General features: G+C 38.3%; 1 long non-coding RNA gene across 1 annotated transcript in view; it reads left to right on the forward strand.

The window, feature by feature from the left end:
- The first annotated feature begins 405 nt into the window (after positions 1-405).
- Positions 406-16659, forward strand: part of LOC129623415 (uncharacterized) — a 98482-nt gene continuing 82228 nt past the window's right edge. Inside the window, exon 1 of the long non-coding RNA XR_008700516.1 lies at positions 406-504. This is a non-coding gene — a long non-coding RNA (uncharacterized LOC129623415). The remainder of the gene's footprint in view (positions 505-16659) is intronic.

Consider the following 16659-nt stretch of genomic DNA (forward strand, 5'->3'; position numbering starts at 1 on the left):
TGGAGGAGTCTGGCAGACTACAGTCCATGGGGTTGCAAAGAATCGGACACAAGTGAGCGACTAACACTTTCTCAGTTTCAATAGCTATTTGTCATCCATCTTTAAATAACAATAAACTTTTACAATGAAATAACTTTTAATAGTTTTGTATCATTGTTTGGTCAGAATATATCAAAAGACATTTACTCAGTTCCCTTTTTGGTAAACAGTTAGTTTGTTTTTCATTTTTTGAAAATGCTATGATAAACAGAGCTCTGTAGATTTTTACCTTTGCAAACAAACCCCCCTGAAAAATCAGCTCTTAGCAGTGAAGTGACTGGATCAAAGGATATGCATATTTTTAAGGATTGTGACAAAGCTTTCAGAAATCACTCTCCAGAAAGACTTCCCAGTTTGCATTGCACTGTCAGAGATTGAGACGATCAGTATCCCTACACCCTCATCAGAGGTTATTATTATCTTTTCTTTAGCTTTGACAGTTTAATAATCCCAGCATAACTCAAGGTATTTTTAATTTGAATTTTTGATTGCTAATCAAAAAGTTGACTGTTTTCATACATTTAATACTGATTTACATTTCTTTTGTGAATTAAATGATCCCATTGTTTAACTTATAAGTAATAATATTTTATAGAGTACAATTTTCACTCCTTTTATTGTATTTATTGAAAACATTTTCCCTGGAGATCTAATTTTATACTTTTTAGATGTAAGTAAGTTTTTACAATTCGCAAATATATCAGTGTGTGCTAAGTCACTTCAGCCATGTCCAGCTGTTTGCCACCCTATGGGCTGTAGCCCTCCAGGCTCCTCTGACCATGGGATTCTCCAGGGATCATCCTGACCCAGGGATGGAATTCACGTGTCTGACGTCTCCTGCACTGGCGGGCATGTTCCTTATCACCAGTGCCACCCAGTTTTCTTTAAATCAACATTTAGTTTGATCCTTAGAACCTTTCCCTACCTTCAGTATTATATTTTTTTCCTCTTATTTTATATTGGTGTTTATGGTTTTAGTTTTTTTTAAGATATGATTGATTCTGGATGAATGATCTGAAGTAGGTAGATTGCTTTTTGTTTTTCCTCAAATAACCACTTGTCTCAAGTTTATCAAGTTAGTTTGTCAGCCACTGGTGTCATTATGATCAAAATTTTATGCATCCCATTAACATGAATTATTATACTATTAACATATAATATTAATAGATTAATTTCATACAACTTCATCAATTTATGTGCTAATGTGGTCAGCTCTTTTCCTTAAGATATTCATCTTACTTATCACGGTGTTTTCTGTTTTATGAGAAAATAACTTGTTTTTAATTATACAAATGATACAGACTTATTGTAGAAACAAATCAAACACACAGTAGGAAAAAGCAGGGAATAATTGCCATTAAGTGTTTAGGTTAGATCCTTTCATCTCTGTTGGTGGTTGTTTTCGACATGTATTTTTCAAGATACTATACATCTTGATTTGTAATCTATTTTTAAATTCAATAACAACAGAAAGTTTTCTCTACCTATGTATTCATCTACAATATCAAGTATAATGACTACATAGTTTGATAGCTAAAAAGTTGTGCTGAATTTTGTGCACTTAATCACAGATTGTCATATTCAGCTACTTTTCAAAGTTGCTACAAATAATAACATAATAGTCATATATTTAAATCTTTGGGGAAAGACATATTTGATTGTAAGAAAGCTAAAACATAGGTTTTCTGGGGGAGTTCTAACATTTTTTCCCTTTCATGTTGCATAACATACCACAATCAAAATCCTCTTTCTGAAGAATCATTGGGTTTTTTTTTCTTTTTTTTTTTTTTGCCACACCACATAGCGTATTGGGGAAGGAAGTGGCAACCCCCTCCAGTGTTCTTGCCTGGAGAATCCCATGGATGGAGGAGTCTTGTGGGCTGCAGTCCATGGGGTCTGAGAGTCACTCAGACTGAGCGACTTGCACAGTATCTGGGATCTTAGTTTCCCGGGGAACAAACCTGCATATCCTGCATTGGAAGCTTGTAGTCTGAACCAGTGGACTGCCAGGGAAATCTCTGAAGCAGTGTTTTAAATTAAGGAATAACTTATAGACAGTGAAGTACCTACATCTTAAATGTACTACCTTTGAGATTCTACTTACATATACGGCTGTGTAACAATCACACAGGAGACTCTATCCTGCCTGTGTCACTTAGGGTCTATCTACTCTCAGATTTGTCTCTCAGCTTCCCTGCATACCTCCAGCCCCCATTTGTCTTAGCTGGAGGCCTGCAGTGTAGGGGCTGCACTTGCAGCCCTTCTGCTCCACCCTCAACCTCAGAAGGTTCAAGGTTCACAACAGGCTTCTTTTAGCTGCACCTCACCCTGTTACTCTACAAAAGAAGGGTCTTTCAGCCCACTCTTCTAACCGCTCCCTATCTCCAGCATGCTCTTTGGTTGCTCCATGAAGGTAGGTATATAGAAGTGTGTTGGCAATGTGATGGACCTCTGCTTGGTGACCTGGCTTTTTGGGATTCTACACTGTCAAAGAGTGTCAGCTCTTAGATGGTTAGTTCAAAGCCTAATGAGTGCTCTGCTGGTTTACCCCTTCTTAGCAGATTCCTCCTTCTTCCACATTGGCAAGCATGACAGAAATGTTCTCAATGTTCTTATAAGAAGAAACTCACTTTCTATTGTTTAGTTCATTTCCATTTGTGTCTATAACCCTGGAGGGTTTTTCAAAAACCATGATGTGATAGCTTCTCAAGCTTGATTTGATGTTTGGGATGAGATCTATAGGTTTTTTTGCAATTTTCTACATCAGAACCAAGTGCAGGACTCCTATCCCAGTGTTTTCAATCTTGGGATATATGTCTCTGTAGCTGTGGTTATAGTTTCTTTCTCATTTATAGTGCTAGGAATGATATATTCTCTCTCTCATTTCACAGATGATCCTTGATAGAATTCATTTTGTTATATAAGTCTTTTAAAATTTTAGTTATTGACTAAATCATTTATACTATGACTTCTTTTTTCTAATTGCAATCATGTTTCTTTCTTTAGCTAATTTCTTCTAGTGCTATAAGATTTATTGTGTTGCTCTTTTATAACCTTAGCTAAGTTTAAATATGTTATAAGCTTTAAAAATTAGAGTATGTAAATCTATAAAATCTCCCCTGGTTATACCTTTGTTTTATCTCATAAATTTTTGTACAAGATTTTCATAGTGATTATTGATACATAGATTTTTATCAGGGTTTTTTTTACTTTTTGATGAAACTGTTATTTAGCAGAGTTTTTTTTTTTTTCTTTTCCCCTAGTGATTTGACATTGGGCTATCTGCTAGTAAATAACTACTATTAGTATTTCATTGTGTGTAAAGTAAGTACTGTTTGCAATTTATTTAATTATTCTTTATTGTGTAGGATATTATCAGTGTTATTTATAAATATTTCAAAAGCAATTTAAAAGCAAGTTTAGTCTTTGTTTATGACATAGAGTTGAACATTTACCAATTTAATCAAGTCCGGTCATTGATTGCAATTCTGTATATTTTATTTACCACATTTCTCAACAAAAGGAAATTATTATAAATATTAACCTGTTGACTAGGTGATTTAGAGACTGAAAAGACATGGATAACATTTAGAACTCTGCCTTAGAAGAGATTATGGCTCAGATGGTAAAGAATTTGCCTGCAATACAGGAGACATGGGTTTGATTCCTGGGTCAGGAAGATCCCCTGGAGAAGGAAATGGCTACCCACTTCAGTGTTCTTTCCTGGAGAGTTCCATGGCCAGAGGAGCCTGGAAAGCTACAGTCCATGGGGTTGCAAAGCATTAGGCATGACTGAGTAACTAATGCTTAACTTATAGTCCTAAACAAGTCCTAAACAAACATTGGAAAAGTGACTCAAACAATCAAAAAGTCATCAAACTCAAAAGACAAAATATTAATTTTATATTGATACAATGCTTTACCCTATCAAAGTTATTTTGTGTGCATTTTATCTTGTATTTAGAACAACTAAGTGTGTAATATAGTCCCTTATTCAATGATGCAGAAATTGATAGAAACAAAGTAGTTTCCCTAAAGTCACACAACTTTTAAGGAGCAGAGCGAAGGCTTGAATTACATTGTAATGAATATTAATTGTCTTCCCACAGCACTGGAATTGTCTACATAATTAAAGGTCTTGTTACTAAATTAATTGAGGGAAAAAAATGAGTCAAAATTATGCAAAGGTTTGCTTAATTCGGTAGCTCATACAAGGTTCAACTTTTTTTTCCATTTTTCCCCTTTGTCATCCTCAGCAAAGGTGAACTTTTTTGTCGTCAGGCTTAACCCCACATGTTCTCAATATTGCTGTCACGGCTGTAAGTATTACATTCTCGTACAATAATATCTATGGAATCTCCTTCCCCACAAAGGAAGAAACAGTGTCCCTTATTTGTGTCATTTTTTCATTTTTTGATGCAGACCATTTTTAAAGTCTTTATTGAATTTGTTACAATATTGCTTCTCTTTTATGTTTTGGTTTCTTGGCCATGAGGCACATGGGGTCTTAGCTCCTCAGTCAGGGATCAAACCCACACCCTCTGCATTGGAAGGAGAAGTTCTAACCACTGGATCACCAGGGAAGTCCCCATGTCACTTTTTAAGACTGAAGAAAGGTTTCCTAGGATACTCCTCAGCAAATATCCCCTTAGAACTCAGTTCCAGAATTGTATCATATGCTCAGTCCTAACCACTGATAGCGAGAAAAGTGAAATAACTGAAATTACTTTATACTTTTTAAGATTTAGAAATTGAAACTTGAGAAGGTGACTCTGATGCTGCAAAAAAAAAAAAAAAAAGCCATTCCTATTGTCAAAAATAAGGAAAGGGGGTGGCTTTGGGTAGGTGACAGTGTCTGTGATACAGATATAGATATTGGAGATCAGAGTGAGAGAGGATGAGTCAAAAACTATTACAGACCATACATTCTGTGAAATGGGGAAAATAGATTACTATTGAGAGAAATAGGAAAAGAACAAAGAGATGTCAGTCTTGATGGAAAGATGATAGCTCTGGTTTGGCACAAGTTGGTCAAAAAGATGGGATTTTCAAAAGGAATTGCAGGCACACAGTTACAAAGATTTGAAGCATAAAAGAGCAGCCAGAGTACAGGCTGAATCTTGGAAACTTTTTCATAAATATGGCAGCCATTGTCATGAAACTGAGTACCATTACTGAGGGAGACACTGGAAAAGAACAAAGACGGAGCATTAGGAGTCATTTCTAATTAAGAGTACAGAATATAAGCATAAATGGAGAAGGTACAAGTGGAAACAAAATAAATATTATTTTTTATAAAGCCAATGCCTCTCCATTGCAAACATAGACTATTAAACTCAACATTGAATTATTAACACTCTTCATTCTTTTCCTTCTTCTTAAGTAAATAGCATTTAAAAATCTTTAAATGTTCCATCAGGTAGCTGTACCATTATTTACTTAATCATTCCTTTGTGATGGATATTTACTTACTTTCTGTTATTTTTCTTTTTAATCTGGTAGTCTAACCTAGTGTCAGCATACAACTTCAGATCTGAACATAAAAGATGTTCTTATATTCCCTAGAGTCTGTGATTCTATTCCCTTTGAATATGAATCTCTTTTGGTACCTGCTTGACCAATAGAATGGAGTAAAAGTAATGTTTGGGATTACTGAGGCTAAATCATTAAAAGCCTCAGTTCAGTCGCTCAGTCGTGTCTGACCCTTTGAGACACCATGGACTGCAGCACACCAGGCTTCCCTGTCCATCACCAACTCTTGAAGCTTGTTCAAACTCATGTCCATCAAATCAGTGATGCTATCCAACCATCTCATCCTCTGTCATCCCTTTCCCCTCCTGCCTTCGATCTTGTCTTCAATCTTCAATTAAAAGCTAGATGTTCTTATATTCCCAGGATATAACTCCTGGAGCTTGCTGAAACTCATGTTCATTGAATCAGTGATGCCATCCAACCATCTCAACCTCTGTCGTCCCCTTCTCTTGCCTTCAAGCTTCAATTAAAAGCCTAGATGTTCTTATAGTCCCAGAATAAGAAAGTCATGATATTTTAGCATGACAATTGGCAAGAAATATAGAAAGAAGATGCTTGAAATTCCTTTGATTTATTGATTTATGAGGTCATATTTATCCTCTCACTTAGATCAGAGATGATACACTTACCTTCACCAACACTTAACCACGAAGATGGATTCAGGAAGGAATGTTGTTTGCATTGTGCATATGAGCTCAGTCTTGTCTGACTCTTTGTGACTCCTTGTGACCCTTGTTCAGGCTCCTCTGAACATGGAATTCTCCACACAAGAATACAGGGGTGGGTTGCCATTTCCTACCCAAGTCAGGAAGGAGAACATGATGTAAAGAAAGCAAAAGAGAGAACAAGACAAGCAACTGTCTTGTCCTCAATTATTATGGAACCATAAGAAGGCCATGGAGGAAGTGTGTGATTACATAAGTGTCCTCATATTTCTTTATCAGACTTTAACTCAAAGAGATCAAAATGTGTCGTATTAACTTTTTAAAATGGGGGACTCAGAATACAACTATTATACATTTGGTCCTATTTAAACACCAAAGCTTCCCAGGTGGCTTCCCAGGTGTTGAAGTGGTAAAGAGTATGCCTGCCAATGCAGGAAACACAAGAGACAAAGGTTTGATCCCTGGATTGAGAAGATCCCCTGGAGAAAGAAATGGCAAACTGCTTCAGTGTTCTTGACTGGAAAATTCCATGGACAAGAAGCCTGGCAGACTACAGTCCATGGGGTCGCAAAGTGTCAGACAGGACTTAGCGACTCAACAACAACAAAAATGAAGAAGGCCTGTGTAAATAATGGATGATGTTTTGTGTCCAAAAGTGAGGGTTCTGGTTTGTTTTTCTCTTTAATTCTTAAGTGGCATGGACGCTGCATGATAGTGTTAAGGTGACCTTACAACATAAACTGGAAATGAATTTCTGTGGTAGATTGCAAGGTGGAAGCAATGGCATAGAATCAGAAATAGGACCTGAATGAGACCAGAATGGCCATTGAGTTAGCAAAGAGAGACTGTTAGGATTTCATTGAATAAGAAGAAATTGATTTGTGTACTATCAGCTAAAGGCATCAGCAGTAGATGCCAGCAGAATCCAATGTATATGTGACAGCTATGTTCGAAGTGGCCATAACCTATGTCTTTTTCATGCATGGCATTCCTCTTTTGAGAAGTAGTCTGTGATTCTATTCCCTTTGAATCTGAATTTCTCTTGGCACCTGCTTGACCAATAGCACAGAGTAAAAGTAATGTTTGGGATTTCTGAGGCTAAATCACTAAAAGCCTAAAGGCTTCCATGAAGGTCTCTTGGAACACCAGGCATAAGAAAGCCAGGGCACATGGAGAGGTTAAATGTGGGCTTTTCATTTGGAAACATGAAATGAACTCTCGTCCATGGATAGCATCAGTTGCTATCTTGAATATCCAGCCCAGACCAGTCTTTAGATGATTCTAGCAGTATACCTGCAACCCTGAGAGATTTGAACATAGAACCACTGTCTGAGCTCAATTCATCCACAGAGCTATGAAAATTAACTTTCAGTTTTTGTTTCAAGTCACTGAATTTTGGAGTGGTCTGTCCAAACACATCCAAATTGATGTGGCTGAAGCCAACCTCATAGCAGATCTGGGGAGTCACATTTAAGTCTGAGCATTCTTTTGCCATATAGGCAAGAGATCACATAAGCCATTTTCCAAAATGCATTTTCAAGTAAATCAGGAGTATGGGATAGACAAAGAAAATGGAAACTTCTTTAGCATTTTTCCCAAATTTTAAACATTATTTTAAAATAATATTTAATTTGCTATATAAGGCTTAATATTAAAACAGATTGAATATACTAAGTGGAGGCTTCTTAGGGAGATTAGATCATCCACGGGCAAATTTTTTTTAAGAAAACTCTGTTTTATACAGATTACATTGTAATTAAATAGAGCCATGAACAGCCCATCATAGGCTGCTTTTTAAAATAAAGTTTTACTGGAACACAGCCGGGCCTATTTGTTTACAGATCACCTGTAATCGTTTTTGAGCAACAACAGTTGCTGCAAAGATCATACAGTCTATAAAGCCAGTGGTCTCTGTTCTACGGTGCTTTAAAACAAAAGTGTACAAACCCCTCTATAGAGTGAAAATTGGAACTATGATTCATACTTTTATATAAAAATTAAGATAAAAATTTTTTTCAATTATACTTTCAGGGTAAATTCCTAGAAGTAGATTTCCTAAGTCATAGAGTTTGTACAACATTAAAGAGTTTCACATATTTTGGCCCCAATCTATCTCCAGAAAAACTCTCGGTTAATATATAATCATTTTAATACAAGATGACTAAATTCCCTGTATCTTTACCAATCTCCTATAATCGAAATTTTGAGTATTTTATTTAGAAAAGAAGAACATCTTTGTATCAGTACTTTATCTGTAGTTCTGATCATCGTTTAAGATATTAACACATCAGCAAAATTACAGAACTAAAGAAAAGTGTATTAAAACTATATTAAATCTCTTGTTCAGTTCAGTTCAGTTGCTCAGTCACATCTGACTCTTTGCGATCCCATGGACTGCAGCATACCAGGCCTCCCTGTCCATCACCAACTCCCTGAGTTTACTCAAACTCATGTCCATTGAGTTGGTGATGCCATCCAACCATCTCATACTCTGTCATCCCCTTCTCCTCCTGCCCTCTATCTTTCCCAGCATCAGGGTCTTTTCAAATGAGTCAGCTCTTTGCATCAGGTGACTAAAGTATTGGAGTTTCAACTTCAGAATATTCAACTTTAGAATATTCCAATGAATATTCAGGACAGATTGCCTTTAGGATAGACTGATTGGGTCTCCTTGCTGTCCAAGGGACTCTCAAGTCTTCTCCAACACCACAGTTCAAAAGTATCAATTCTTCAGCGCTCAGCTTTCTTTATAGTCCAACTCTCACATCCATACATGACTACTGGAAAAACCATAGCTTTGACTAGACGGACCTTTGTTGGCAAAGTAATGTCTCTGCTTTTTAATATGCTGTCTAGGTTGGTCATAACTTTTCTTCCAAGGAGTAAGTGTCTTTTAATTTCATGGCTGCAGTCACCATCTGCAATGATTTTGGAGCCCACCAAAAAAGTCTGTCACTCTTTCCACTGTTTCCCCATCTACTTGCCATGAAGTGATGGGGCCAGATGCCATGATCTTAGTTTTCTGAATATTGAGTTTTAAGACAACTTTTTCACTCTCCTCTTTCACTTTTATCGAGAGGCTCTTTAGTTTCTTTTTTGCTTTCTGTCATAAGGGTGGTGTCATCTGCATATCTGAGGTTATTGCTATTTCTCCCAGCAATCTTGATTCCAGCTTGTGCTTCATCCAGTCCAACACTTCTCATGATGTACTCTGCATATAAGTTAAATAAGCAAGGAGACAAGATACAGCCTCGACATACTCCTTTCCCAATTTGGAACCAGTCTGTTCCATATCCAGTTCTAACTGTTGCTTCTTGACCTGCACACAGATTTCTCAGGAGGCAGGTCAGGTGGGCTGGTATTCCCATCTCTTTCAGAATTTTCCACAGTTTGTGTGATCCACAAAGCCAAAGCCTTTGGCATAGTCAATAAAGCAGATTTAGGTGTTTTGTTGGAACTCACTTGCTTTTTCGATGATCCAACGGTGATACACTTTTTTTTATATGAAATTGACATAGTTCTTTTACTTAAGAAATTATCAGATAAATTGACATTTATTTCATTTAACAGGGTCAATTCAGTTGTTCACATGTTGGGCAAAAATTGTATTCCATACTTTTTGTTTTTTTGGCTGTGCTGTGTCTTCATTGCTGTGTGCAGACTTTCTCTAGTTGTGGAGAATGGGGGCTACTCTCTAGTTGTAGTGCACAGGCTTCTCATTATGGAGGCTTCTCTCATCACAGACCACAGGCTCTAGGTGTGTGGGCTCAATACTTTCAGCACATGGGCTTTAATAGTTGTGGCACATGGGATTAGTTGTTCTGCAGCACGTGACGTCTTCCTGGACTATGGATTGAACCCATGTCCCCCACACTGGCAGGCATATTCTTAACCACTAGACCACCAGGGAAGTCCCCCACAGTTGTTTTAATTCACTCTTTATTCTTAAAGAAATGCAAGTATTTCCTGCTGCTGCTGCTGCTAAGTCGCTTCATCGTGTCCGACTCTGTGCGACCCCATAGACAGCAGCCCACCAGGCTGCCCCGTCCCTGGGATTCTCCAGGCAAGAACACTGGAGTAGTTTGCCATTTCCTTCTCCAATGCATGCATGCATGCTAAGTCGCTTCAGTCATGTCCGACTCTATGTGACCCTATGGACAGCAGCCCACCAGGCTCCTTTGTCCACAGGATTCTCAAGGCAAGAATACTGGAGTGGGTTGCCATTTCCTTCTCCAAGTATTTCCTATAAAGGTATTAACAATTTTAATTAATATAAAATACATCTTATGATTTTCAAGGGTTTTTTTTGTTGTTGTTCTCCTGATTGTGCTTATATATCCCAAATTCAGGAATGCCTTTTTAAAAAATACGTATATGGGCCTACTGCTGAAATTTCTGTTCTATTTCTGTGCTGATCTACTTCTATACTGGTACTATTCAACAGTAACTATTACGGATTATGATATGTTTTAACATTTGGGAAGGTTTAGATGCATTTATTGTTCTTCTTTAAGTTTTGGTTATTTATAATGCATTTTCTCTTTTAGATTATTTTAGAATACCCTGTCAAAATCCATAAAAATCCTTTTGAGATTTCTGTTGAAATTCACCTGGTATGTTTGAAATTCCTTCTAATTTTTTACTGAGATGTCACTAAAAATTATTTTGAGTTGATGATAAACAAGTTTTAATATTTGTGAGAATTACAATTACCTTTTAATTCTCATAGTTTTTTTTTGCCCAATGATTATTTTCATTTTGATTCTCTCATTGTATTGATCTTTTAAAATTTGTTTCCTTTGTTGATATATTTTAAATGGCATTCTCTAGGTCATGTGTACATGGTTAAATTGAAGTCTTACCTCCAGAGAAGAAAAACATGGTAAATTAGCCTTCTGTGTGCTCAACTGCTCAGTTGTGTCTGACTCTTTGCAACCCCATGAACTGTACCCTGACAGGCTCCTCTGTCCATGGAATTATTCCAGCAAAAATACTTTAGTGGGTTGTCATTTTCTCCTCCAGGGGATCTTCCTGACCCAGAGATCAAACCCTTGTCTCCTGTGTGCTGCCTTGGCAGGAAGATCCTTGACAACTAAGCCACCTGGGAAACCCTTATTAACTTCTGGTTACATCAAAAGATTCTGATTTTTCTTGGGTAACAGTGGTCATGTATTTCTGTCTATATAATGTTTGTATGGCTTCTTTAATTGACATGGTTATCTTACTATATAAAAATTACTTTGATTTGAGTTCTAGGTCTTCCATTGCCTCTTCCTTAGTCTGATTTTTAGACCTATTTCACCTCAGTAGCTAAGAGGAGTAGGCTAGTCTGTGGGACTCACGACTATGAGAGTAGGATGCTGTGAAAGTCAGAGTAACGGCCGACCTGAGCACCATTTGTGAAAGATAATAGCAATAGTGGGCCCCCCATTTGATTCAATGGGGATTAGGTCACAACCAGTGAATGTTCATCTTCTTTCTTTCTAAAATAGGATAGCCAGTGAAGATGATATCAAGATCCCTAAAAGTTTCTGTGAAGACAATCCAAAGTTAAGCACAAGTTAATATTAGACTTTATACTAAGCAAACAACAACAACAGAGATGCCTATGCTGTGCAGCTTGAGATGCAAGGGCTTATGCCACTTGACCTATCACTTGCTAACTTTGTTGCTTTTGCAAACTGCCATCCTTGCCATGGACAAAAGGCAGCCATCTTTGATGACAATCTTGACACATTATATTATAAAAGTGAATAAATTTATGACAAATATAAAGCACACCTTTGCCAGAATCATTTGACTCTCAACCATAACTCTAAGATTTCAATACACTTAGCCTCTGAGCACTGGAAAACTTTACTGGAGAAAAGCAGAGCATTGCTACTTTTCCCCAATTTTAGGTCAAAATTAGTGTCCTATCCTGGTTCCAAGCTGGAAATTTAATGCTCTATATTTTGGAAATGTCAGAGTATGCTTAAAAATGGTCTCCATAGGATCCTGACCTGCATTCAGGCATGCAAGCAGCCATCTCCTTTGCTCCAAAATCTCCCATGATAGCTTTCCTCTCATCTTCTCTCAATAATTTCTAACTCAGTTTTCAGTTTGCTTCACTTTCTCATTCCCTTAACTTTCTCTCAGAATCTTATTCCAAGCTATTTTGGCTCTAGTTTTGCTGCCTTCCCAGGCATAACACACCCACTGTGAAGATCATCATTTGTTAAAAAATGCTGTGCTGGATCTTTGCTACACTGGGGCTTTGTTGCTGTGCTTGGGTTTTCTCTGGTGCGGCGGATAGGGGCTACTCTCTAGTTGCAGTTCACAGGCTTCTCACTGTGGTGACGTCTCTGGTTGCAGCACATGAGCTCTAGGGCATGTGGGCTTCAGTAGTTGTGGCGCATGGGCCCAGCTGCTCTGTGGCATGTGGAATCCTCCCAGACAAAAGGTTAAACCCATGTCCCCTGCATTGGCAGATGGATTCCTAACTACTGGACCACCAGGGAAGTCCAAGATTATTTTTTTTCTTAACCAGCTTATAAACACAATATTGGAGGTGCAGACATCAAACAAACTTTCTTTTCTCCCATAGCGGTTCCCAACTATGTTATGGAAATGTTCTCCTATGGGCAAATATATATCCTAATTTGGGATATTAGGATAATATATATCCTAATATTTGGGGCAGTTCCAAAAACTATCTTCCACTTAGTTATTAAAAGTCAGTGCAATTGAGTTTAAAACTAAAATTTCATGTCGACATCAAAGGTGTCTCTTTTTCATTGCTAGCCACAGTGGTGCCTCAGGAGATCTGAAGTAGGAAAGGGGTATAGCCTGACCCAGGTATACATTCATTCAACATATTTATTGAGTAATTACTCTGTGCAAAGATTGGATCTAAGCAATTAGAATTCATCAGTCACCCTTCCAGCCTAGCAAGGTCTGCTCTATAATTTGTGTGGCCCAGTGCAAAATAAAAATGCAGGACAGGTCAGGGTCCCCACAGCTCATGAACCACGGCACCAACTCATTACAGACAGGTGGACTGAGGGCTTTCTTTATATTTGGCTGTGCTGGATCTTCATTGCTGTGTGGCCTTTTCTCTAGTTGTGGGGAGTGGGGGCTACTCTCCAGCTGTGGGCCTCTTATTGCAGTGCCAGCTCTTGTTGCAGAGCATAGGCTCTGGGGTGCATGGGCTTCAGTAACTGTGGCTCCCAGGCTCTAAAGCACACGCTCACTAGTTGTGGCACGCAGGCTTAGTTGCTCCAAGGCATGTGGGCTCTTCCCAGATCAGGGATGGAAGCTATGTCTCCTGCATTGGCAGACAGATTTTTTTTATCACTGAGCCAGCACAGAAGCCCCTGATAAAGGGCTTTAAACCTCTGCTCAGTAATGTGCCAGGACCTGGATTCATGGTGGTCAAGACAGCGCCACCTCATCACTTGATGGATGTACTTTGCATCCCTGGCAACCTGTGCTACTTGAACTACTTTGAGACCCTGCCGGGTTTGCATCTGAACCCTCCTGGCACCAAGGCCCCCATCAGGCAGGAGGGCAATGTCAGAATGCAGGCTTCAGTGTGACCACCACACCCCAAGGACAAGGAAGCCAAGCAGGATCCCGGATGCCAGAGAGTGAGAAACAGGCAACCTAAAACCCCTCCTAAGGAGGCAGGGAGGTAACAGGAGTCGGGGCAGCATAAAAGGTTAAGAACATGAAGTCTAGAGCCATAAATCCTTGGAATTTTAATGCATTCCCTCACAAACTGGTGAGTGGCCATCAGCAAGTCCCAGAACCCTTCTCAGTCTGTTGTGAGAATGACAATAAGAATACTGTCAAGTTACATCCTTTAGGATTGTTGTGAGAATGAAATGAGCTTGTATATGAATGGCTTATTATAATACCTGCATGCATGTGTGCTAAATCACTTTAGTTGTATCCAACTCTTTGTGACCCACTCCGGGCAAGAATACAGGAGTGTGTCGCCATGCCTTCCACTATGGTATCTTCCCGACCCAAGGATGCAACCTGTGTCTCTTACATCTCCTGCATTGGCAGGCATGTTCTTTACCACTAGTGCTACCCGGAAAGCCCCAGTATAGCACTAGACTGGAGTAAATGCTATACCAAGATTACTGCCTTATTCTTATTATTCACCTACCCTACATTGCCTTGTGTCATAGTGATTTGTCAATATTTAATGATCTTAAGCTTCTTGAAGGAAGAAACTATTTTTCACTTTCATTTGAGTAATTATAACAATCCACTTATTCAACAAATGTTTACTGGGAACTACGCTAGGCATATGAGAGACAATGGTGAGTAAGACAGGCATTGACTTTACTGCATAATGCTTATAGTCCAGGAGAAGGATGCTTTAAAAGTAACTATGATTGTTATTAATAACTCTAATAGGAAGCACAGCACACTGTGAGGGCACACAACAGTGGTATCCAGCCAGGGGATGGTAATTCGGGGATGCTTCCCATGGGAAGTAATATTTAAACTGAAAAGAGTGGGATTTGGCAAGGTAAGTAAGTAAATAGTGTAGGTATTAACTGGGGAAAAGGTAGTCCGGGGAGAGAGAAAAGACGAACAAAGTCTTTCAGGTGAGAAAAAGCAGGACATATTGGGGAAAACAGAAAGAATATCATGTAATTGAAAAGTCAAGAACAGTCTTAGGAGACATTTTAATGGGTTTAGACTTTATCTTAAAGGAAGAAACCAGTGAATGATTTAAAGTAAGAATGAAAGGGTCCTATTTGCATCATAAAAGGACCATTCTGTACTCTTTGTTAAAAATATGGATTAAAGGAATTCGGAACTGAAGACAGAGACAAGGAATAGTAATCTAGTCAATAGAATAGGGCTGCAAAGATAAATAATAAGAAAGAAGGGATAGATTCAAGATAAAGTTAAGTAGTAGAATTGATAGTAATTCTTGATTCACTGAATGTGATTATTGAGGAAAAGTGAATACCCCAAGATTGCTTCTGGGTTTCTGTGTGCAGTACCAGATACCATAATAAGAAGCACAGAGAGGAAGAAAGTTTGGAGAAGGAAGGAAGAGTTCTGAGTAAACTTTGAAAAAGCTCCACTACCTATAAGTGGTAATGTCCAGTAGGGAATTCGGTATAAAAACTTAACAATATATAAACCATCTCATTTGTGTGGTACTACCTGATTCTTAGAGTCTTGGAATTAGGATTGACATAACATTTTAGGGAATAAAATTGAAATCTAGACAGATCAATTGCTCATCCAAATACACCCAGAAAATAAAAGGGAAAGAAATGTTGCCCCCTAATTTCTTGTCTAGTCATCTCTGCCCTACAGTTCATGGTATCTCAGGTCACAAGACCTTGCAGAATGAATGAATTTTAATTCTCTATGAAGAATACAATGAACTATTTTACTGCATAGTATGTTCAAGGTTATTTGTAGATACTGAAGGATGAAGTAAGCAGACCATGAAAAATGAAAGAAATTATAAAGGACCTGAAAATAAAACTTCCTTTCAATGGAAAGGCCCCTCCATCATTTGGCTTCAACCATATTTGTTTTTTAATAATTGCATTTATGTTTCTGCTTAGTTTTGTCTGACTATTTTGGGCTCTGCTGGGCGTTCATTGCTGTGTGGGCTACTGTCGAGCTGTGATGCACAGGCTTCTCACTGCAGGGGCTTCTCTTGTTGTGGAGCGAGGGCTTTAGGGCACATGGGCTTCAGTAGTTGTGGTATGTGGGCTCAGTAGTTGCGACTCCCTGGCTCTAGAGCACAGGCTCAATCGCTGGGCGTAGTTGCTCTGTGACATGTGCAATCTTCCTGAATTATGGATCCAACCAGTGTCTCCTTCATTGGCAGGTGGATTCTTTACCACTGAGCCACCAGGGAAACCCAACCATATTTAATTTTTTAAGAGTGTAAATCAGTGCAAAATGATTTAAAGTTGTATTTTTCTTTTTATGTTAGAGATGGAATGCTGCTTTTAAAAGTGCTGGTTACAGATTAATCAACATTATGTAGAAATAATTTGTGGGAGGTGGTCAAAGAGAAGCAGAAATAACATTTCCTGAATGGTTGCTCTTAGTATTGTCACAGAAATGACATTTCATATAAGGGTAGCACATTTGAAGAATAAATTATAAATAAGATTAAATGAAATAGCAGTGAGGAAACTCAGGAGGATTAGAACACCATGGAAAGAAAAATGTTGGGAGAGAAAATGAAAAATTATAAATGGTTGCCCATAATAATTGCAGGTTAGGGCAGGGAAACTATTTGATATAAGCAAGATTAGGAAATAGATGGAGAAGTAAATCCCAGGCAGAAAAAGGAGAGAGCTGTTGAATAGTGTCAGTCTTACTTTCTTCTGGAAGAAGCTTTCCCCAACACCCAACAGGCACACGACACTGAAGGAGACACAGCCAG

This window comes from Bubalus kerabau, chromosome 11 (genome assembly GCF_029407905.1).
Source record: "Bubalus kerabau isolate K-KA32 ecotype Philippines breed swamp buffalo chromosome 11, PCC_UOA_SB_1v2, whole genome shotgun sequence".
NCBI classification, from domain to species: domain Eukaryota; kingdom Metazoa; phylum Chordata; class Mammalia; order Artiodactyla; family Bovidae; genus Bubalus; species Bubalus kerabau.